The sequence below is a fragment of the Somniosus microcephalus genome, chromosome 21, assembly GCF_052327205.1.
Source record: "Somniosus microcephalus isolate GS21.2 chromosome 21, FLI_Smic_1.0, whole genome shotgun sequence".
In the NCBI taxonomy this organism is placed as follows: domain Eukaryota; kingdom Metazoa; phylum Chordata; class Chondrichthyes; order Squaliformes; family Somniosidae; genus Somniosus; species Somniosus microcephalus.
Genome location: NC_141007.1, coordinates 2,482,237 through 2,508,914, shown reverse-complemented (window position 1 = coordinate 2,508,914; position 26,678 = coordinate 2,482,237). Strand labels below are relative to the sequence as shown.

Below are 26,678 nucleotides of genomic sequence, written 5' to 3'. Positions count from 1 at the left end.
CATGGACTCTACCCTATCATGGACTCTACCCTATCATGGACTCTATACTATCATGCACTCTACCCTATCATGGACTCTACCCTATCATGGACTCTATCCTATCATGGACTCTCCCCTATCCTGGACCCTACCCTATCATGGAGTCTCCCCTATTAAGGAGTCTAACCTATCATGGGCTCTACCCTATCATGGACTCTACCGTACCATGGACACCGACCTATCATGTACCCAACCATGCCATGGACTCTACCCTATCATGGACTCTATCCTATCATGGACTCTATCCTATCATGGACTCTACCCTATCATGGACTCTCCCCTATCATGGACTCTACCCTGTCATGGACTCTACCCTATCATGGACTCTACCCTGTCATGGACTCTACCCTATCATGGACCCTACCCTATCATGGACTCTACCCTATCATGGACTCTACCCTATCATGGACTCTACCCTATCATGGACTCTATCCTATCATGGACACTACCCTATCATGGACTCTATCGTATCATGGACTCCACCCTATCATGGACTCTACCCTATCATGGGCTCTACCCTATCATGGACTCTATCCTATCATGGACTCTACCCTATCATGGACTCTACCCTATCATGGACTCTACCCTATCATGGACTCTACCCTATCATGGACTCTACCCTATCATGGACTCTACCCTATCATGGACTCTACCCTACCATGGACTCTACCCTACCATGGACTCTACCCTATCATGGACTCTACCCTATCATGGACTCTACCCTATCAAGGACTCTATCCTATCATGGACTCTATCCTATCATGGACACTACCCTATCATGGACTCTACCCTATCATGGACTCTACCCTATCATGGACTCTACCCTATCATGGACTCTACCCTATCATGGACTCTACCCTATCATGGACTCTCCCCTATCATGGACTCTACCCTATCATGGACTCTACCCTATCATGGACTCTACCCTATCATGGACTCTACCCTATCATGGACTCTATACTATCATGGACTCTACCCTATCATGGACTCTACCCTATCATGGACTCTATGCTATCATGCACTCTACCCTATCATGGACTCTACCCTATCATGGACTCCATCCTATCATGGACTCTACCCTATCCTGGACCCTACCCTATCATGGAGTCTCCCCTATCAAGGAGTCTAACCTATCATGGGCTCTCCCCTATCATGGACTCTACCGTAACATGGACACCGACCTATCATGTACCCAACCCTGCCATGGACTCTACCCTATCATGGACTCTACCCTATCATGGACTCTACCCTATCATGGACTCTACCCTACCATGGACTCTACCCTACCATGGACTCTACCCTAGCATGGACTCTACCCTATCATGGACTCTACCCTATCATGGACTCTACCCTATCAAGGACTCTATCCTATCCTGGACTCTATCCTATCATGGACACTACCCTATCATGGACTCTACCCTATCATGGACTCTACCCTATCATGGACTCTACCCTATCATGGACTCTACCTGATCATGGACTCTACACTATCATGGACTCTACCCTATCATGGACTCTACCCGATCATGGACTCTACCCTATCATGGACTCTACCCTATCATGGACTCTACCCTATCATGGACTCTACCCTATCATGGACTCTATACTATCATGGACTCTACCCTATCATGGACTCTACCCTATCATGGACTCTATCGTATCATGGACTCCACCCTATCATGGACTCTACCCTATCATGGGCTCTACCCTATCATGGACTCTATCCTATCATGGACTCTACCCTATCATGGACTCTATCGTATCATGGACTCCACCCTATCATGGACTCTACCCTATCATGGACTCTACCCTATCATGGACTCTACCCTATCATGGACTCTACCCTATCATGGACTCTACCCTATCATGGACTCTACCCTACCATGGACTCTACCCTAGCATGGACTCTACCCTAGCATGGACTCTACCCTGGCATGGACTCTACCCTATCATGGACTCTACCCTATCAAGGACTCGATCCTATCATGGACACTACCCTATCATGGACTCTACCCTATCATGGACTCTACCCTATCATGGACTCTACCCTATCATGGACTCTACCCTATCATGGACTCTACCCTATCATGGACTCTATACTATCATGGACTCTACCCGATCATGGACTCTATACTATCATGCACTCTACCCTATCATGGACTCTACCCTATCATGGACTCTATCCTATCATGGACTCTACCCTATCCTGGACCCTACCCTATCATGGAGTCTCCCCTATCAAGGAGTCTAACCTATCATGGGCTCTACCCTATCATGGACACTACCGTACCATGGACACCGACCTATCATGTACCCAACCCTGCCATGGACTCTACCCTATCATGGACTCTATCCTATCATGGACTCTATTCTTTCATGGACGCTACCCTATCATGGACTCTACCCTATCATGGACTCTACCCTATCATGGACTCTACCCTGTCATGGACTCTACCCTATCATGGACTCTATCCTGTCATGGACTCTACCCTATCATGGACTCTATCCTGTCATGGACTCTACCCTATCATGGACCCTACCCTATCATGGACTCTACCCTATCATGGACACTACCCTATCATGGACTCTAGCCTATCATGGACTCTAGCCGATCATGGACACTACCCTATCATGGACACTACCCTAACATGGACTCTACCCTATCATGGACTCTACCCTATCATGGGCTCTCCCCTATCATGGACTCTATCCTATCATGGACTCTACCCTATCATGGACTCTACCCTATCATGGACTCTACCCTATCATGGACTCTACCCTATCATGGACTCTACCCTATCATGGACTCTACCCTATCATGGACTCCACCCTATCATGGACTCCACCCTATCATGGACTCTACCCTATCATGGACTCTACCCTATCATGGACTCTACCCTATCATGGACTCTACCCTATCATGGACTCTACCCTATCATGGACTCCACCCTATCATGGACTCCATCCTATCATGGACTCTACCCTATCATGGACTCTACCCTATCATGGACTCTATACTATCATGGACTCTACCCTATCATGGACTCTACCCTATCATGGACTCTATACTATCATGCACTCTACCCTATCATGGACTCTACCCTATCATGGACTCTATCCTATCATGGACTCTACCCTATCCTGGACCCTACCCTATCATGGAGTCTCCCCTATCAAGGAGTCTAACCTATCATGGGCTCTACCCTATCATGGACTCTACCGTACCATGGACACCGACCTATCATGTACCCAACCCTGCCATGGACTCTACCCTATCATGGACTCTACCCTATCATGGACTCTACCCTATCATGGACTCTACCCTATCATGGACTCTACCCTATCATGGACTCTACCCTACCATGGACTCTACCCTATCATGGACTCTACCCTATCATGGACTCTACCCTATCATGGACTCTACCCTATCATGGACTCTACCCTACCATGGACTCTACCCTAGCATGGACTCTACCCTATCATGGACTCTACCCTATCATGGACTCTACCCTATCAAGGACTCTATCCTATCATGGACTCTATCCTATCATGGACACTAACCTATCATGGACTCTACCCTATCATGGACTCTACCCTATCATGGACTCTACCCTATCATGGACTCTACCTGATCATGGACTCTACACTATCATGGACTCTACCCTATCATGGACTCTACCCTATCATGGACTCTACCCTATCATGGACTCTACCCTATCATGGACTCTACCCTATCATGGACTCTACCCTATCATGGACTCTACCCTATCATGGACTCTACCCTATCATGGACTCTATACTATCATGCACTCTACCCTATCATGGACTCTACCCTGTCATGGACTCTATCCTGTCATGGACTCTACCCTATCATGGACCCTACCCTATCATGGACTCTACCCTATCATGGACACGACCCTATCATGGACTCTAGCCTATCATGGACACTACCCTATCATGGACACTACCCTATCATGGACTCTACCCTATCATGGACTCTACCCTATCATGGACTCTATCCTATCATGGACTCTACCCTATCATGGACTCTACCCTATCATGGACTGTATCGTATCATGGACTCCACCCTATCATGGACTCTACCCTATCATGGGCTCTACCCTATCATGGACTCTATCCTATCATGGACTCTACCCTATCATGGACTCTATCGTATCATGGTCTCCACCCTATCATGGACTCTACCCTATCATGGACTCTACCCTATCATGGACTCTACCCTATCATGGACTCTACCCTATCATGGACTCTACCCTATCATGGACTCTACCCAATCATGGAATCTACCCTACCATGGACTCTACCCTAGCATGGACTCTACCCTAGCATGGACTCTACCCTGGCATGGACTCTACCTTATCATGGACTCTACCCTATCAAGGACTCTATCCTATCATGGACACTACCCTATCATGGACTCTACCCTATCATGGACTCTACCCTATCATGGACTCTACCCTATCATGGACTCTACCCTATCATGGACTCTACCCTATCATGGACTCTACCCTATCATGGACTCTACCCTATCATGGACTCTACCCTATCATGGACTCTACCCTATCATGGACTCTATACTATCATGGATTCTACCCGATCATGGACTCTATACTATCATGCACTCTACCCTATCATGGACTCTACCCTATCATGGACTCTATCCTATCATGGACTCTACCCTATCCTGGACCCTACCCTATCATGGAGTCTCCCCTATCAAGGAGTCTAACCTATCATGGGCTCTACCCTATCATGGACTCTACCGTACCATGGACACCGACCTATCATGTACCCAACCCTGCCATGGACTCTACCCTATCATGGACTCTATCCTATCATGGACTCTATTCTTTCATGGACTCTACCCTATCATGGACTCTACCCTATCATGGACTCTACCCTGTCATGGACTCTACCCTGTCATGGACTCTACCCTATCATGGACTCTATCCTGTCATGGACTCTACCCTGTCATGGACTCTATCCTGTCATGGACTCTACCCTATCATGGACCCTACCCTATCATGGACTCTACCCTATCATGGACACTACCCTATCATGGACTCTAGCCTATCATGGACTCTAGCCTATCATGGACACTACCCTATCATGGACACTACCCTAACATGGACTCTACCCTATCATGGACTCTACCCTATCATGGGCTCTCCCCTATCATGGACTCTACCCTATCATGGACTCTACCCTATCATGGACTCTACCCTATCATGGACTCTACCCTATCATGGACTCCACCCTATCATGGACTCCACCCTATCATGGACTCCACCCTATCATGGACTCCACCCTATCATGGACTCCACCCTATCATGGACTCCACCCTATCATGGACTCTACCCTATCATGGACTCTACCCTATCATGGACTCTACCCTATCATGGACTCTACCCTATCATGGACTCCACCCTATCATGGACTCCATCCTATCATGGACTCTACCCTATCATGGACTCTACCCTATCATGGACTCTACCCTATCATGGACTCTACCCTATCATGGACTCTACCCTACCATGGACTCTACCCTAGCATGGACTCTACCCTAGCATGGACTCTACCCTGGCATGGACTCTACCCTATCATGGACTCTACCCTATCAAGGACTCTATCCTATCATGGACACTACCCTATCATGGACTCTACCCTATCATGGACTCTACCCTATCATGGACTCTACCCTATCATGGACTCTACCCTATCATGGACTCTACCCTATCATGGACTCTACCCTATCATGGACTCTACCCGATCATGGACTCTACCCGATCATGGACTCTACCCGATCATGGACTCTACCCGATCATGGACTCTATACTATCATGCACTCTACCCTATCATGGACTCTACCCTATCATGGACTCTATCCTATCATGGACTCTACCCCATCCTGGACCCTACCCTATCATGGAGTCTCCCCTATCAAGGAGTCTAACCTATCATGGGCTCTACCCTATCATGGACTCGACCGTACCATGGACACCGACCTATCATGTACCCAACCCTGCCATGGACTCTACCCTATCATGGACTCTATCCTATCATGGACTCTATTCTTTCATGGACTCTACCCTATCATGGACTCTACCCTATCATGGACTCTACCCTGTCATGGACTCTCCCCTATCATGGACTCTATCCTGTCATGGACTCTACCCTGTCATGGACTCTATCCTGTCATGGACTCTACCCTATCATGGACCCTACCCTATCATGGACTCTACCCTATCATGGACACTACCCTATCATGGACTCTAGCCTATCATGGACACTACCCTATCATGGACACTACCCTATCATGGACTCTACCCTATCATGGACTCTACCCTATCATGGGCTCTCCCCTATCATGGACTCTATCCTATCATGGACTCTACCCTATCATGGACTCTACCCTATCATGGACTCTACCCTATCATGGACTCTACCCTATCATGGACTCTACCCTATCATGGACTCTACCCTATCATGGACTCTACCCTATCATGGACTCTACCCTATCATGGACTCTACCCTATCATGGACTCTACCCTATCATGGACTCTATCGTATCATGGACTCCACCCTATCATGGACTCCACCCTATCATGGACTCCACCCTATCATGGACTCTACCCTATCATGGACTCTACCCTATCATGGACTCTACCCTATCATGGACTCTACCCTATCATGGACTCCACCCTATCATGGACTCCATCCTATCATGGACTCTACCCTATCATGGACTCCACCCTATCATGGACTCTGCCCTATCAAGGACTCTGCCCTATCATGGACTCTGCCCTATCAAGGACTCTATCCTATCATGGACTGCATCCTATCATGGACTCTATCGTATCAAGGACTCCACCCTATCATGGACTCTACCCTATCATGGACTCTACCCTATCATGGACTCGACACTATCATAGTTTCTATCCTATCATGGACTCTCCCCTATCCTGGACCCTACCCTATCATGGAGTCTCCCCTATCAAGGAGTCTAACCTATCATGGGCTCTACCCTATCATGGACTCTACCGTACCATGGACACCGACCTATCATGTACCCAACCCTGCCATGGACTCTACCCTATCATGGACTCTATCCTATCATGGACTCTATCCTATCATGGACTCTGCCCTATCATGGACTCTACCATGTCATGGACTCTACCCTGTCATGGACTCTACCCTGTCATGGACTCTACCCTGTCATGGACTCTACCCTATCATGGACTCTACCCTATCATGGACTCTACCCTATCATGGACTCTACCCTATCATGGACCCTACCCTATCATGGACTCTACCCTATCATGGACACTACCCTAACATGGACTCTACCCTAACATGGACTCTACCCTATCATGGACTCTACCCTATCATGGACTCTACCCTATCATGGACTCTATCGTATCATGGACTCTACCCTATCATGGACTCTACCCTATCATGGACTCTACCCTATCATGGACTCTACCCTATCATGGACTCCACCCTATCATGGACTCCACCCTATCATGGACTCTACCCTATCATGGACTCTACCCTATCATGGACTCTACCCTATCATGGACTGTACCCTATCATGGACTCTATCGTATCATGGACTCTATCGTATCATGGACTCCACCCTATCATGGACTCTACCCTATCATGGACTCTGCCCTATCATGGACTCTGCCCTATCATGGACTCTGCCCTATCAAGGACTCTATCCTATCATGGACTGCATCCTATCATGGACTCTCCCCTATCATGGACACTACCCTATCATGGGCTCTACCCTATCATGGACTCTACCCTATCATGGACTCTCCCCTATCTAGGACTCTATCCTATCAGGGACTCGACCCTATCATGGACTCTATCCTATCCTGGACTCTCCCCTATCATGGACTCTACCCTATCATGGACTCTATCCTATCATGGACTCTACCCTATCATGGACTCTACCCTGTCATGGACTCTACCCTGTCATGGACTCTATCCTATCACGGACTCTACCCTATCATGGACTCTACCCTATCAAGGACTCTACCCTATTATGGACTCTAGCCTATCAAGGACTCTATCCTATCATGGGCTCTACCCTATCATGGGCTCTACCCTATCATGGACTCTATCCTATCATGGACTCTACCCTATCATGGACTTTACCCTATCATGGACTCTACCCTATCATGGACTCTATCCTATCAAGGACTCTATCCTATTTGGAGTCTGTCCTATCAAGGACTCTATCCTTGCATGGACTCTAACCTATCAAGGACTATCCTATCATGGACTCTATCCTATCATGGAATTTACCCTATCATGGACTCTATCCTATCATGGATTCTGCCCTATCATGGACTCTACACTCTCCTAGACTCCACCCTATCAAGGATTCTATCCCATGATGAACATCAGAACATAAGAACATAAGAAATAGGAGCAGGAGTAGGCCATACGGCCCCTCGGGCCTGCTCCGCCATTAAATAGGATCATGGCTGATCTGAATCTAGACTCACGTCCACTTCCCTGCCCTCTCCCCGTAACCCCTAATTCCCTTATCTGCTTGGAAAATGTCTATCTCCATTTTAAATTTATTTAATGTTGCAGCTTTCACAGCTCTCTAGGGTAGCAAATTCCATAGATTTACTACCCTCTGAGTGAAGAAGTTTCTCCTCATCTCAGTTTTGAAAGGGCAGCCCCTTATTCTAAGATTATACCCCCTAGTTCTCGTCTCACCCATCAGTGGAAACATCCTCACCACATACACCCGATCAAGCCCCCTCACAATCTTATATGTTTCGATAAGATCGCCTCTCATTCTTCTGAACTCCAATGAGTAGAGTCCCAACCTACTCAACCTTTCCTCATACGTCAACCCCCTAATCTCTGGAATCAACCGAGTGAACCTTCTCTGAACCACCTCGAGAGCAAGTATATCTTTTCTTAAATATGGAAACCAAAACTGCACGCAGTATTCCAGGTGTGGCCTCACCAATACCCTGTATAACTGCAGCAAGACTTCCCTGTTTTTATACTCCATCCCCCTTGCAATAAAAGCCAAGATTCCATTGGCCTTCCTGATCACCTGCTGCACCTGCATACTAACCTTTTGTGTTTCATGCACCAGGACCCCCAGATCCCTTTGTACTGTAGCACTTTGCAGTTTCTCTCCATTTAGATAATAACTTGCTCTTTGATTTTTTCTGCCAAAGTGCATAACCTCACACTTTCCAACATTATATTGCATCTGCCAAATCTCTGCCCACTCACTTAGCCTGTCTCTGTCCTTTTGCAGGTTTTTTATGTCCTCCTCACTCACTGCTTTCCCTCCCATCTTTGTATCGTCGGCAAACTTGGATATGTTGCACTCGGTCCCTTCCTCCAAATCGTTAATATAGATTGTAAAGAGTTGGGGTCCCAGCACTGACCCCTGCGGAACACCACTAGTTACTGATTGCCAGCCCGAGAACGAACCATTTATCCCAACTCTTTATTTTCTGTTAGATAGCCAATCTTCCACCCATGCCAGTATGTTACCCCCAGTCCCGTGATTTTTTATCTTGATCAGTAATCTTTTGTGTGGAACCTTGTCAAATGCCTTTTGGAAGTCCAAATACACTACATCCACTGGTTCCCCTTTATCCACCCTGTATGTTACATCCTCAAAGAATTCGAGCAAATTTGTCAAACATGACTTCCCCTTCGTAAAACCATGCTGACTTTGTCCTATTAAATTATGTTTATCCAAATGCTCTGTTACTGTTTCCTTAATAATGGACTCCAACATTTTGCCAACCACAGATGTTAGGCTAACTGGTCTATAGTTTACAGCTTTTTGTCTACTTCCCTTCTTAAATAAGGGTGTTACATTAGCAGTTTTCCAATCTGTCGGGACCTTTCCTGAGTCCAGGGAATTCTGGAAAATGATCACCAATGCATCCACAATCCCTACCGCCACTTCTCTCAAGACCCTAGGATGTAGGCCATCAGGTCCGGGGGATTTATCCGCCTTAAGTCCCATTATTTTACTGAGTACCATCTCCTTAGTGATTTTAATCGTGTTTAGTTCCTCCCCCCCCATTGCCCCCTGTTTGTCCAGTGTTGGGATATTTTTAGTATCCTCTAATGTAAAGACTGATATAAAATATTTGTTCAGCGTCTTTGCCATCTCCATGTTCCCCACCACTAGTTTCCCGGTCCCATCCTCTAAGGGACCAACGTTCATTTTAGCCACCCTTTTTCTTTTTATATAGCTGTAGAAACTCTTGCTATCTGTTTTTATATTTTTTGCTAGTTTACTTTCATAATCTATCTTCCCTTTCTTAAGTAATCTTTTAGTTATTGTTTGCTGGCTTTTAAATGCTTCCCAATCTTCTATCCTCCCACTAGATTTGGCTAATTTATATGCCCTTGTTTTCAGTCGACTACTATCCTTTATTACTTTACTAAGCCATGGATGGCTATCTTTTCTTTTACTCCCCTTTTTCCTCAGTGGAATATATTTATCTTGAAAGATGTGAAATATCTCCTTGAATGTAGACCACTGCTCCTGTACCGTCTTACACTTTAATCTGTTTTCCCAGTCCACTTTAGTCAATTCTACTCTCATACCTTCATAGTCTCCTTTATTTAAGCTTAGTACGCTGGTTTGAAATCCAACTCTCTCACCCTCAAACTGAATTTGGAATTCAACCATAATATGGTCACTCATTCCAAGGGGATCCTTTACTAGGACATTTTTTATTAATCCTGTCTCATTACACAGGACCAGATCTAAGATTGCCTGCCCCCTGGTTGGTTCAGTTACATACTGCTCAAGGAACCCATCCCTAATACACTCTATGAACTCTTCCTCAATGCTGCCATGCCCAATTTGATTAGTCCAGTCAATATGAAAGTTAAAATCCCCCATGATTATAGCTGTTCCCTTATTACAAGCCCCAACTATTTTCTGATTTATACTCTGACCAACAGAGTTGCAACTGTTAGGAGGCCTATAGACTACGCCCACTAGTGACTTTTTCCCCTTATTATTCCTTATCTCCACCCAAACTGTTTCACTATCCTGATCCTTTGACCCAATATCATTTCTGACTATTGCAGTGATTCCATCCTTGATTAACCCCACCTCCCTTTCCTTCCTGTCTGTCCTTCCTAACTGTCAAATATGTTTAGTTCCCAGTCATGATTATCTTGCAGCCATGTTTCCGTAATGGCCACCAGATCATACCCATGTGTAGTTATTTGCACCGTCAACTTGTCAATTTTGTTACGAATGCTGCGTGCATTCAGATAAAGAACTTTCAAATATGTTTTCTGACAATTTATTCCTGCTTTTACCCCTTTTACTACTTTACCTTTATCATTATACATTCTGTCCCTTCCTGACACGCTCTGGTTTTTAATTCCCCCACTGCTACCTTGCTCTATTGCCTTCTCCGCTGTCATTTTTATTTTTCGCTCTCTTAAAACCTCCCCCCACTAATTAGTTTAAAGCCCTCTCTACAGCCTTTGTTATTCGATTCGCCAGGATTCTAGTCCCAGCACTGGCCAAGTGAAGTCCATCCCAACGGAACAGCTCTCTCCTGTCCCAGTACTGATGCCAGTGTCCCAGGAAGCAAAACCCATTTCTCCCACACCTGTCTTTGAGCCACGCATTTAACTCTCTAATTTTATTTACCTAGCCAAATTTGCACGTGGCTCAGGTAGTAATCCAGAGATTATTACCCTTGTGGTTCTGCTTTTTAATTTGGCCCCTAGCTGCTCAAACTCCCTCAGCAGAACCTCCTTCCTTGTCCTATCTATGTCGTTGGTACCAACATGGACCACGACAACTGGATCCTCCCCCTCCCACTCCAAGTTTCTCTCCAGCCCAGAGGAGATGTCCTTAACCCTGGCACCGGGCAGGCAACACAGCCTTCGGGACTCTCGCTCTCGGCTGCAAAGAACTCTATCTATCCCCCTAACGATACTATCCCCTACCACTACAACATTTCTTTTAACTCCCCCCACTTGAATGGCCCCCCGCTCTACGGTGCTGTGGCCAGGTTGCTCATCCTCCCCGCAGTCCCTGTTCCCATCCTCACAGGGAGCAAGAGCCTCGAACCTGTTGGACAAGTGCAAGGGCTGCGGCTCCTCCAACACTACCTCCTGGATCCCCGTACCTGCCTCACTTCTAGTCACACCATCCTGACCCTGGCCACGGACTACATCTGAATTAATTAATCTAATTGGTGTGACTACCTCCAGATACACAGAGTCCAGGTAACTCTCCCCCTCCCTGATGTGTCTCAGTGTTTGAAGCTTGGACTCCAGCTCTTCAACACGGAGCCGGAATTCCTCGAGAAGCCAACACTTACTGCAAATGTGATCACCGTGAGCATCAATGGTGTCCACCAGCTCCCACATATTGCAGCAGCGACACATCACCTGCTCTCCCATTCTATGTAATTAATTAAATTTATTAATATTATTTTTAAATACCCTCTGCCCCGATTCTAGATGATGAATATCGCACCTTAGAAACTATAAACCACAGAGTTTAAGCTTAAAAAAGAGAGAAATACTTACCAACCAATCACTTACCCGCTTTCTGGTGACGTCACACTTGGATTACTTTTTACCTCTCTCCTTCCCTCCGAGTTCCGAGTTCGGAGACTGGTACGCCTTACCTGGTCTCTGGGGCCTTTAATAGCCCCGCTCTGCCGCTCGAGATTCCCGCCGACGCTGTGATGCCTTACCTGGTCTCTGGGCCTTTTATAGCCCCGTTCTGCCGCTCGAGTTTCCCGCCGATGCTGTGAGGCCTTACCTGGTCTCTGGGCCTTTTATAGCCCCGTTCTGCCGCTCGAGTTTCCCGCCGATGCTGTGAGGCCTTACCTGGTCTCTGGGGCCTTTAATAGCCCCGCTCTGCCGCTCGAGATTCCCACCAACGCTGTGAGGCCTTACCTGGTCTCTGGGGCCTTTAATAGCCCCGCTCTGCCGCTCGAGTTTGCCCTATCATAGATTCTATCTTATCATGGACTCTACCCTATCATGGACTCTACCCTATCGTGGACTCTCCCCTATCATGGACTCTATCGTATCAAGGACTCTATCCTATCATGGACTCTATCCTATCAAGGACTGCATCCTATCGTGGACTCTATCCTATCAAGGACTCTATCTTATCAAGGAATCTATCCTATCAAGGACTCTACCATATCATGGACTGTACCCTATCAAGGACTCTCCCGTATCATGGACTCTATCCTGTCATGGACTCTATCCTATCAAGGACTCTACCCTATCATGGACTCTACCCTATCATGGACTCTACCCTATCATGGACTCTATCCTATCAACGACTCTATCCTATCATGGACTCCATCCTATCAGGGACTCTACCCTATCATGGACTCTATCCTATTCTGGACTCTACCCTAACATGGACTCTGACCTATCATGGAATCTATCCTATCATGGACCCCACCCTATCATGGACTCTATCCTATCATGAACTCTACCCTATCATGGACTCTACCCTACCATGGACTCTATCCTATCAAAGACTCTATCCTATCAAGGACTCTATCCTATGAAGGAATCTAGCCTATCACAGACTCTCCCCTATCATGGACTCTACCCTATCATGGACTCTCTCCTATCAAGGACTGCATCCTATCGTGGACTCTATCCTATCAAGGACTCCATCTTATCAAGGAATCTATCCTGTCAAGGACTCTATCCTGTCATGGACTCTATCCTATCAAGGACTCTACCCTATCATGGACTCTACCCTATCATGGGCTCTACCCTATCATGGACTCTACCATATCATGGACTCTACCCTATCATAGACTCTACCCTACCATGGACTCTATCCTATCAAGGACTCTATCCTATCGAGGACTCTATCCTATGAAGGAATCTACCCTATCACAGACTCTCCCCTATCATGGACTCTACCCTATCATGGACTCTATCCTATCAAGGACTCTATCCTATCATGGACTCTATCCTATGAAGGACTGCATCCTATCGTGGACTCTATCCAATCATGGACTCTATCCTGTCAAGGAGTCTATCCTGTCATGGATTCTATCCTATCAAGGACACTACCCTATCATGGACTGTACCCTATCAAGGACTCTCCCGTATCATGGACTTTATCCTGTCAAGGACTCTACCCTGTCATGGACTCTATCCTGTCATGGACTCTACCCTATCATGGGCTCTACCCTATCATGGACTCTATCCTATCAGGGACTCTAACCTACCATGGACTCTATCCTATCAACGACTCTACCCTACCATGGACTTTGCCCTATCATGGACTCTACCCTATCAAGGACTCTAGCCTATCATGGACTCCATCCTATCAGGGACTCTACCCTATCATGGACTCTATCCTATTCTGGACTCTACCCTATCATGGACTCTATCCTATCATGGACTCTACCCTATCATGGACTCTATCCTATCACGGACTCTACCCTATCATGGACTCTACCCTATCATGGGCTCTACACTATCAAGGACTCTATCCTATCATGGACTCTATCCTATCAAGGACTGCATCCTATTGTGGACTCTATCCTATCAACGACTCTACCCTACCATGGACTTTACCCTATCATGGACTCTACCCTATCAAGGACTCTATCCTATCAGGGACTCCATCCTATCAGGGACTCTACCCTATCATGGACTCTATCCTATTCTGGACTCTACCCTATCATGGACTCTACCCTATCATGGGCTCTACCCTATCAAGGACTCTACCCTATAAAGTACTCTCCCCTATCATGGACACTATCCTATCAAGGACTCTAACCTATTTGGTGTCTATCCTATCAAGTACTCTATCCTTGCATGGACTCTACCTATCAAGGACTATCCTATCATGGACTCTAACCTATCATGGATTCTGCCCTATCATGGATTCTGCCCTATCATGGACTCTACACTATCATTGACCCCACCCTATCAAGGACTCTACCCTATCATGCACTCCACCCTATCATGGACTCTATCCTATCATGGACTCTACCATATCATTGACCCCACCCTATCACGGACTCTATCCTATCATGGACTCTCCCCTACCATGGACTCCATCCTATCGTGGACACGATCCTATCAAGGACTGCATCCTATCGTGGACTCTATCCTATGAAGGACTCTATCTTATCAAGGAATCTATCCTATCAAGGACTCTCCCCTATCATGGACTTTACCCTATCATGGACTCTACCCTACCATGGACTTTACCCTATCATGGACTCTACCCTATCATGGACTATACCCTATCAAGGACTCTATCCTATCATGGACTCCATCCTATCAGGGACTCTACCCTATCCTGGACTCTATCCTATCCTGGACTCTGCCCTATCATGGACTCTACCCTATCATGGACTCTATCCTATCATGGACTCTCCCCTATCATGGACTCTACCCTATCATGGACTCTATCCTACCAAGGACTCTACCCTATCATGGACTCCACCCTATCATGGACTCTATCCTATCATGGACTCTCCCCTATCATGGACATTATCCTATCAAGGACTCTAACCTATTTGGAGTCTATCCTATCAAGGACTCTATCCTTGCATGGACTCTACCTATCAAGGACTATCATGGACTCTAACCTATCATGGAATCTACCCTATCATGGACTCTATCCTGTCATGGATTCTGCCCTATCATGGACTCTACAATATCATTGACGCTATCATATCATGGACTCCACCCTATCATGGACTCTACCCTATGATGGACTCTACCCTATCATGGACTCTGCCCTATCATGAACCCTACCCTATCATGGACTCTATCCTATCAAGGACTCCAACATTTCACGGACTCTACCCTATCTTGGATTCTATCCTATCAAGGACTCTATCCTATGATGGACTCTACCTTATCAACGATTCTACCCTATCATGGACTCCACCCTATCAAGGATTCTACCATTTCATGGACTCTATCCTATCATGAAATCTATCCTATCATGGAGTCTACCCTATCATGGACTCTATCCTATCATGGACTCTACCTGCTGTGTATTTTGAATGTGTATTAGGATTGCCCACATGGGATACCGTAGTGGTGATTTGCAATGCACTATGGGAAATGTAGTGCATTGAGTGAAGAAGCACATTGTAAATAAAATGGCCGTGAACTAAACTCTCCACCCCGGAGTCCTTCTTAATTGTTATATAGGTAAGGGTATAAAACCCCTTGAGACACAACAGTACCCTAACATGGACTCTGCCCTATCATGGACTCGGCCCTATCAAGGACTCTATCCTATCAAGGACTCTATCCTATCAAGGACTCTCCCCTATCATGGTCTTTATCCTATCAAGGACTCTACCCTATCATGGACTGCATCCTATCATGGACTCTGCGCTATCAATGACTCTACCAAATCATTGAATCTAACCTCTCATGGGCTCTACCCTATCATGGATCCCACCCTATCAAGGTCTCTATTCTATCATGGACTCTATCCTATCAAGGACTCTATCCTATCAAGGACTCTATCCGATGAAGGAATCTACCCTATCACGGACTCTACCCTATCATGGACTCTACCCTACCATGGACTCTATCCTATCAAGGACTCTATCCTATCAAGGACTCTATCCTATGAAGGAATCTACCCTATCACAGACTCTCCCCTATCATGGACTCTATCCTATCAAGGACTCTACCCTATCATGGACTCTACCCTATCATGGACTGTACCCTATCAAGGACTCTATCCTATCATGGACTCCATGCTATCAGGGACCCCACCCTATCATGGACTCTACCCTATCATGGACTCTCCCCTATCATGGACGCTTATCATATCGAGGAATCTACCCTATCATGGCCTCTATCCTATCAAGGACTCTACCCTATCATGGACACTATCCTATCAAGGACTGCATCCTATCGTGGATTCTATCCTATGAAGGACTCTATCTTATCAAGGAATCTATCCTATCAAGGACTCTACCCTATCATGGACTCTACCATATCATGGACTCTACCATATCATGGACTCTACCCTATCATGGACTCTATCCTATCATGGACTCTATCCTATCATGGACTCTACCCTATCATGGACTCTACCCTATCATGGACTCTACCCTATCATGGACTCTACCCTATCATGGACTCTACCCTATCATGGACTCTATCCTATCATGGACTCTACCCTATCAAGGACACTACCCTATCATGGCCTCTATCCTATCAAGGACTCTATCCTATCATGGACACTATCCTATCAAGGACTGCATCCTATCGAGGATTCTATCCTATGAAGGACTCTATCCTATCATGGACTCTACCCTATCCAGGACTCCATCCTATCATGGACTCTACCCTATCCTAACATGGACTTCATCCTATCATGGACTCTATCCTCTCAAGGACTCTACCCTATCATGGACTCCACCCTATCATGGACTCTATCCTATCAAGGACTCTACCCTATCATGGACTCTACCCTATCATGGACTCTACCCTATCATGGACTCTACCCTATCATGGACTCTATCCTATCATGGACTCTATCCTATCATGGACTCTATCCTATCATGGACTCTATCCTATCATGGACTCTATCCTATCATAGACTCCACCCTATCAAGGACTCTATCCTATCATGGACTCTATCCTGTCAAGGACTGCATCCTATCGTGGACTCTATCCTATCAAGGACACTATCTTATCAAGGAATCTATCCAATCAAGGACTCTACCATATCATGGACTGTACCCGATCAAGGACTCTCCCTTATCATGGATTTTTCCTCTCAAGGACTCTACCCTCTCATGGACTCTATCCTGTCAAGGACTCTATCCTGTCATGGACTCTACCCTATCATGGGCTCTACCCTATCAAGGACTCTATCCTATCCTGGACTCTGCCCTATACCATGGACTCTATCCTATCATGGACTCTATCCTATCATGGACTCTACCCTATCAAGGACACTACCCTATCATGGACTCTATCCCGTCAAGGACTCTATCCTATCATGGACTCTACCCTATCAAGGACACTACCCTATCATGGACTCTATCCCGTCATGGACTCTATCCTATCATGGACTCCATCCTATCAGGGACTCTACCCTATCCTGGACTCTACCCTATCATGGACTCCACCCTATCATGGACTCTATCCTATCAAGGACTCCATCCTGTCAAGGATTGCATCCTATCGTGGACTCTATCCTATAAAGGACGCTATCTTATCAAGGAATCTATCCTATCAAGGACTCTATCTTATCAAGGAATCTATCCTATCAAGGACTCTACCCTATCATGGACTCAACCCTATCAAGGCCCTCCCCTATCATGGACTCTATCCTATCAAGCACTCTATCCTATCATGGAGTCTATCCTATCAAGGACTGCATCCTATCAAGGACTGCATCCTATCAAGGACTCTATCCTATCAAGGACTCTATCCTATCAAGGACTCAACCCTATCATGGACTCAACCCTATCATGGACTCTACCCTATCATGGACTCTACCCTATCATGGACTCTACCCTATCATGGACTCTACCCTATCAACGACTCTATCCTATCATGGACTCCATCCTATCATGGACTCTACCCTATCATTGACCCCATCCTATCATGGACTCTATCCTATCATGGACTCTACCCTATCATGGACTCTACCCTATCCAGGACTCCATCCTATCATGGACTCTACCCTATCCTAACATGGACTTCATCCTATCATGGACTCTATCCTCTCAAGGACTCTACCCTATCATGGACTCCACCCTATCATGGACTCTATCCTATCAAGGACTCTACCCTATCATGGACCCTACCCTATCATGGACTCTATCCTATCATGGACTCTATCCTATCATAGACTCCACCCTATCAAGGAATCCACCCTATCATGGACTCTCTCCTGTCAAGGACTGCATCCTATCGTGGACTCTATCCTATCAAGGACGCTATCTTATCAAGGAATCTATCCTATCAAGGGCTCTACCATATCATGGACTGTACCCGATCAAGGACTCTCCCTTATCATGGATTTTTCCTCTCAAGGACTCTACCCTCTCATGGACTCTATCCTGTCAAGGACTCTATCCTGTCATGGACTGTACCCTATCATGGGCTCTACCCTATCCTGGACTCTATCCTATCCTGGACTCTGCCCTATACCATGGACTCTATCCTATCATGGACTGTACCCTATGATGGACTCTACCCTTTCATGGATTCTGCCCTATCATGGATTCTGCCCTATCATGGACTCTACACTATCATTGACCCCACCCTATCAAGGACTCTATCCTATCAAGGACTCTACCCTATCATGGACTCAACCCTATCAAGGCCCTCCCCTATCATGGACTCTATCCGATGAAGGACTCTATCCTTGCACGGACTCTCCCCTATCATGGACTCTATCCTATCAAGGACTCTATCCTATCATTGACCCCACCCTATCATGGAATCTATCCTATCATGGACTCTACCCTATCATGGACTCTCCCCTATCATGGACTCTATCCTATCAAGGACTCTATCCTTGCATGGACTCTATCCTATCAAGGACTCTAACCTATTTGGTGTCTATCCTATCAAGTACTCTATCCTTGCATGGACTCTACTTATCAAGGACTATCCTATCATGGACTCTATCCTATCATGGATTCTGCCCTATCATGGACTCTACACTATCATTGACCCCACCCTGTCAAGGACTCTATCCTATCAAGGACTCTCCCCTCTCATGGACTCTATCCTGTCAAGGACTCTATCCCTGTCATGGACTCTATCCTATCCTGGACTCTACCCTATCATGGACTCTATCCTACCAAGGACTCTACCCTATCATGGACACTATCCTCTCAAGGACTCTATCCTATCATGGACTCTATCCTCTCAAGGACTCTACCCTATCATGGACTCTACCCTATCATGGACTCTACCATATCAAGGACACTACCCTATCATGGACTCCATCCTATCAGGGACTCTACCCTATCATGGACTCTATCCTATTCTGGACTCTACCCTATCATAGATTCTACCCTACCATAGACTCTATCCTATCAAGGACTCTATCCTATCAATGACTCTATCCTATGAAGGACTCTACCCTATCACAGACTCTCCCCTATCATGCACTTTATCCTATCAAGGACTCTACCCTACCATGGACTCTACCCTATCAAGGACTCTATCCTATCATGGACATTATCCTATCAAGGACTCTACCCTATTTGGTGTCTATCCTATCAAGTGCTCTATCCTTGCATGGAATCTACCCTATCACGGACTCTATCCTATCATGGACTCTATCCTCTCAAGGACTCTATCCTATCATGGACTCTACCCTATCATGGACTCTACCCTATCATGGACTCTACCCTATCATGGACTCTACCCTATCATGGACTCTACCCTATCATGGACTCCACCCTATCATGGACTCCACCCTATCATGGACTCCACCCTATCATGGACTCCACCCTATCATGGACTCCACCCTATCATGGACTCTACCCTATCATGGACTCTACCCTATCATGGACTCTACCCTATCATGGACTCTACCCTATCATGGACTCTATCCTATCATGGACTTGATCCTATCATGGACTCTATCCTCTCAAGGACTCTATCCTACCATGGACTCTATCCTATCAAGGACTGCATCCTATCGTGGACTCTATCCTATCGTGGACGCTATCTTATCAAGGAATCTATCCTATCATGGACTCTCCCCTATCATGGACTTTATCCTATCACGGACTCTACCCTATCATGGACTCTACCCTATCATGGACTCTACCCTATCATGGACTATACCCTATCAAGTACTCTATCCTATCACGGACTGTACCCTATCATGGACTCTACCCTATCATGGACTATACCCTATCCTGGACTCTATCCTATCCTGGACTCTATCCTATCCTGGACTCTATCCTATCATGGACACTATCCTTTCAAGTACTCTCCCCTATCATGGACATTATCCTATGAAGGACTCTAACCTATTTGGAGTCTATCCTATCAAGGACTCTGTCCTTGCATGGACTCTACCTATCAAGGACTATCCTATCATGGACTCTAACCTATCATGGAATCTACCCTATCACGGACCCTATCCTGTCATGGATTCTACCCTATCATGGACTCTACCCTATCATGGACTCTATCCTTGCATGGACTCTATCCTATCAAGGACTCTATCCTATCATGGACGCCACCCTATCATGGACTCCACCCTATCAACGACTCTACCCTATCACGGACTCTCCCCTATCATGCACTCTTATCGTATCAAGGACTCTACCCTATCATGGACTCTACCCTGTCATGGACTCTACCCTATCATGGACTCCATCCTATCAGGGACTGTACCCTATCAACGACTCTAACCTATTTGGAGTCTATCCTATCAAGGACTCTCCCCTGTCATGGACTCTACCCTGTCATGGACTCTACCCTGTCATGGACTCTACCCTATCATGGACTCTCCCCTATCATGGACTCTCCCCTATCATGGACTCTACCCTATCATGGACTCCATCCTATCAGGGACTGTACCCTATCAACGACTCTAACCTATTTGGAGTCTATCCTATCAAGGACTCTCCCCTATCATGGACTCCATCCTATCAGGGACTGTACCCTATCAACGACTCTAACCTATTTGGAGTCTATCCTATCAAGGACTCTCCCCTATCATGGACTCTACCCTATCATGGACTCTACCCTGTCATGGACTGTACCCTATCAAGGACTCCATCCTATCATGGACTCCACCCTATCATGGACTCCACCCTATCATGGACTCTCCCCTATCATGGACTCCACCCTATCATGGACTCCACCCTATCATGGACTCGACCCTATCATGGACTCGACCCTATCATGGACTCGACCTTATCATGGACTTTATCCTATCATGGACACTACCCTATCATGGACTCTACCCTATCATGGACTCTACCCTATCATGGACTCTACCCTATCATGGACTCTACCCTATCAAGGACTCCATCCTATCATGGACTCTACCCAATCCTATCATGGACTTGATCCTATCATGGACTCTATCCTCTCAAGGAATCTATCCTATCAAGGACTCTACCCTATCATGGGCTCTACCCTATCATGGACTCTACCCTATCATGGACTCTACCCTATCATGGACTCTACCCTATCATGGACTCTACCCTGTCATGGACTCTACCCTGTCATGGACTGTACCCTATCAAGGACTCCACCCTATCATGGACTCTACCCTATCATGGACTCTCCCCTATCATGGACTCCACCCTATCATGGACTCCACCCTATCATGGACTCCACCCTATCATGGACTCTACCCTATCAAGGACTCCATCCTATCATGGACTCTACCCTATCCTATCATGGACTTGATCCTATCATGGACTCTATCCTCTCAAGGAATCTATCCTATCAAGGACTCTACCCTATCATGGACTGTACCCTATCAAGGACTCTACCCTATCATGGACTCTACCCTATCATGGACTCTACCCTATCAAGGACTCTACCCTATCATGGACTGTACCCTATCATGGACTCTACCCTATCAAGGACTCCACCCTATCCTATCATGGACTTGATCCTATCAAGGACTCTACCCTATCATGGACTCCACCCTATCATGGACTCCACCCTATCATGGACTCCACCCTATCCTATCATGGACTTGATCCTATCAAGGTCTCTACCCTATCATGGACTCTATCCTATCATGGACTCCACCCTATCATGGACTCTACCCTATCATGGACTCCACCCTATCATGGACTCTACCCTATCATGGACTCTATCCTATCAAGGACTCTACCCTATCATGGACTCTACCCTATCATGGACTCCACCCTATCATGGACTCTACCCTATCAAGGACTCCATCCTATCATGGATTCTACCCTATCCTATCATGGACTTGATCCTATCATGGACTCTATCCTCTGAAGGAATCTATCCTATCAAGGACTCTACCCTATCATGGACTGTACCCTATCAAGGACTCTCCCCTATCATGGACTTTATCCTATCATGGACTCTACCCTATCATGGACTCCACCCTATCATGTACTCTACCCTATCATGGACTCTATCCTACCCACTTACTTGCCAACAGAAAGTTTTGTCTAAACTCTCCCTGATTCCCATATTTGATAAAGCAACACTCCAGAGTATTCTTCCCTTCATCGTCTTTTCTCTAATATTCAACCCTTGGCCGGTGCACCACAACAGGCCCAACCTCCCCCTACATAACAAGTAGTTTAAACCTTTCTACCACCACATCAGAAAGTTGGAGAATATTCTGATGAAACAATCCTGGTCAATGAGGAAATGCAGTGGCTTCCTGGGGGAATGTAGGAAGACATCATGGTGTATTCAAGTTCTATCCTGAGGGCAAGTTTTGGGTGGAATTCTGGCCACCATCTCTACATTGATGTATTGTGGTAAACCTCCCGCAGATGTGAGATGTGTTGGACAGTGAAGAAACTGTTTTATCGGCACCGTTCTAGTTGTTGATATCTCAGCTCTGTGCCCCCACCAGTTCTCCCTTCAGTGTAATCCCCTCCAGCTGCTCCAGGGACACATTGACCACATTTTTATTTTCAATATTTGTCACGTCGGAAAGGAGAATTTAATTCTGTACCTCAGTCCAAATGGTTAGAAACCGAGATCTATGCGCGCAAGTTAACACAGCGAGAGAGAAGGCCACTCAGCCCATCACGTTCACTCTTTCTATGCCACTCATTTACTGTGACTCAACGGGCCTGCTTTTCCTCCCTCCCTGAAGTGTATGCCACCTGACCCGAGGCGAACTCGCCCTATTTCTGGGTTTAGGTTTTTTTGCCTGGGCCCTGCTATCAACTGGCGCAGGTACACCCCTTGTCAGGGGCCTGTGCCCAGGAGCTTAGGAGCCAGTAAGTCTCCAGATCTGATGCCCATCCTGCTGGGTCCAGGTGTTTGTTGCCTGCCACTTCTCAGGTCCTTCGATCCGAGGGGCTGGGGCGCGCGTTGAGGCCAAATGTTGTCAAGTGGCGACCCATGAGACTGAGACAGGAGACCAGGGTCGTCACTCCCTCAGTACCATCTGATGACAATGCCTGCACCTATTGTAGGTACAATTATCCCACCTACCTTCCCACAGCAAGCATGTACAAAGCAGAGCAAACAGTCCCGTTCCATTTTTGTTACATGGGATTTTATAGGAGAGCATTCTGTAATTTTGTTCATTTTTTCATTAAAACTGCAAAACATTAATCTGGGTCATGAGCAATTCTGCTCTAACCATTAATGTTTCTCAAGAGTGCTCTCAAAATTGTTTCTTGCCCTGTATTAAATATCAGCCATGATCTAAGTGAATGGGTGAACAGATTTCAGCTGCTGACTGGCCTACTCCTGTTCCATTGGAAATCAAGTAAAATTGCAGATCACTCATCTAACCTTCCACCATTGGTCAGACACTGCTAGAGTCCCAGTGGCTATCCTGTATGGCACAGTACTCAATCATCTCCATCAGGTACAGCTCCTTGGGTTTGTTAGTGGACCATTGTTCTGACTGACTGGAAGCTGTAAAACTGTTCCTCAGCGCTGCTTTGGAAGCAAGAGCAGACCATCAAATTTCAACTCTGGAAACAGGGGGAAGTGGACAAAAGTCCTCAACGAGCTATCAGGAGACGGAAATGGCTGCTGACAAACGGACTCTGTGCGGCAGTTTCCCCATTAAACATCAACCCAAAAAAAGAAAAGAAGAAAGAAAGACTTGCATTTCTATAGCGCCTTTCACCACCTCGGGACGCCCCAAAGTGCTTTATAGTCAATGAAGTACTTTGGAAGTGTGGTCACTCTTGTAATACAGGGAGTGCAGCAGCCAACTTGCACACAGCAAGATCCACAACCAGTGGTGAGATAATGACCAGCTAATTTGTTTTAGTGATGTTGGTGGAGGGATAAATATTGGTCTGGACACCCCTGCTCTTCTTTGAATTATGTCATTATATCTTTTATGTCTACCTAAGAGGGCAAATGGGGCCTTGGTTTAACGTCTCATCTGAAAGACAACACGTCCAGCACTGCAGCACTCCCTCAGCACTGCACTGGAGTGTCAGCCTAGATTATGGGCTCAGGTCCCTGGAGTGGGACTTGAATTGAAAACCTTATGACCCAGAGGTGAGAGTGCTACCCACTGAGCCATGGCTGAGAAATAACTAACGAGCACCAGTAACTCGATGTAGATCTCTGAACTTTAAACATTCAGGATCATAAGAAAGAATTTCTATAGCGCTTTATTATGACCCTCAAAAACATGTTACTTTGAAGGGCAGTGAGTTGTTATTTTGCAGCCATGTTGCACACAACAAGATCTCACAAACAGCAACAAGATGAATGACCAGTAGGTCTGTTTGTTTACTTGGTGGCATTGATTTAGGAAGGAGCATTGGTCAGGATTCTGTGCCACTCTTTACCCAGCCACCTGAACAAAGAGTCAGGCCCCAGTAGTGGGCTGCACCACCAGCCTAGATTACTCGGCCAAGCCCTGGCCTGGCCATTGAACCCACAACCTTCTGATCTACCAACTGAGCCACTGGTAGATCAGAAACATGAGCATCGCCCAATAATGATTTCCTACCTGTCTCACCAGCCATTTTGTACGAATTCTGAACCTATCGGACAAGTGTAGAAAACACTTACACAATTCAGCCAAAGGACAGCAACCTTTTGCAAAAGTGATGTTTTTTGACTATTATTCCAACACAGAAGTTAGGTCTTAACTCATAGAATCATAGAATAGCACAGCACTGAAGGAGGCCATTCGGCCCATTGAGTCTGTGCCAGCTCTTTTGAAGAGCAATTCAATTCATTGTTTTTTATTTGTTTTTTTATGGGATGTGGGTGTCGCTGGCAAGGCCAGCATTTATTGCCCATGAGAAGGTGGTGCTGAGCCGCCTTCTTGAACCGCTGCAGTCCGTGTGGTGAAGCTACTCCCACAGTGCTGTTAGGAAGAGAGCTCCAGGATTTTGACCCAGTGACGATGAAGGAACGGTAATATACTTCCAAGTCAGGATGGTGAGTGACTTGGAGGGGTATTTGGAGGTGGTGGTGTTCCCACGCGCCTGCTGCCCTTGTCCTTCTAGGTGGAAGAGGTAACGGGTTTGGGAGGTGATGCCGAAGAAGCCTTGGTGAGTTGCTGCAGTGCATCTTGTAGAATTAGTCTCTCTTATTACGAAAGCTGAGTGATTACCGCCGTTCCCCTGTGCACGTTCCACAGGTGTCGTGTTGACCCTGGAGAGACACGCATGCCAACATCAAAACACAACTTCTGCACAAACCGCAATATCTATACATCATAAATATATATATATATTCAATGCAGAATAAAAATAAGGTGCTTTTTATCACGCTAGCTCTGTATTATCAATACATGTTTGATGTGGCCTTAACTCATCCAAATAATTTCCTGAAAATTATAATCATTTGTTCTGTTGATGTGTTCCATGTTTGAGAGTAAATTATATAATTTCACATTCTGCAATCATTTATGATCTGAGTTTATACAAAATAAAATGATCTGCTAGCTCCCA

At 46.2% G+C, this 26,678-nt stretch overlaps 1 protein-coding gene across 1 annotated transcript in view; it reads left to right on the top strand.

Moving 5' to 3' along the window:
- The window catches only part of acsf2 (acyl-CoA synthetase family member 2), a 325,180-nt gene extending 298,502 nt beyond the window's left edge, over positions 1-26,678 (top strand). The window contains exon 16 of the mRNA XM_085963196.1: positions 1-26,678. This exon is cut by the window's left edge and continues 5,080 nt beyond it. The gene's annotated coding sequence lies outside the window, so the exon portion shown is untranslated.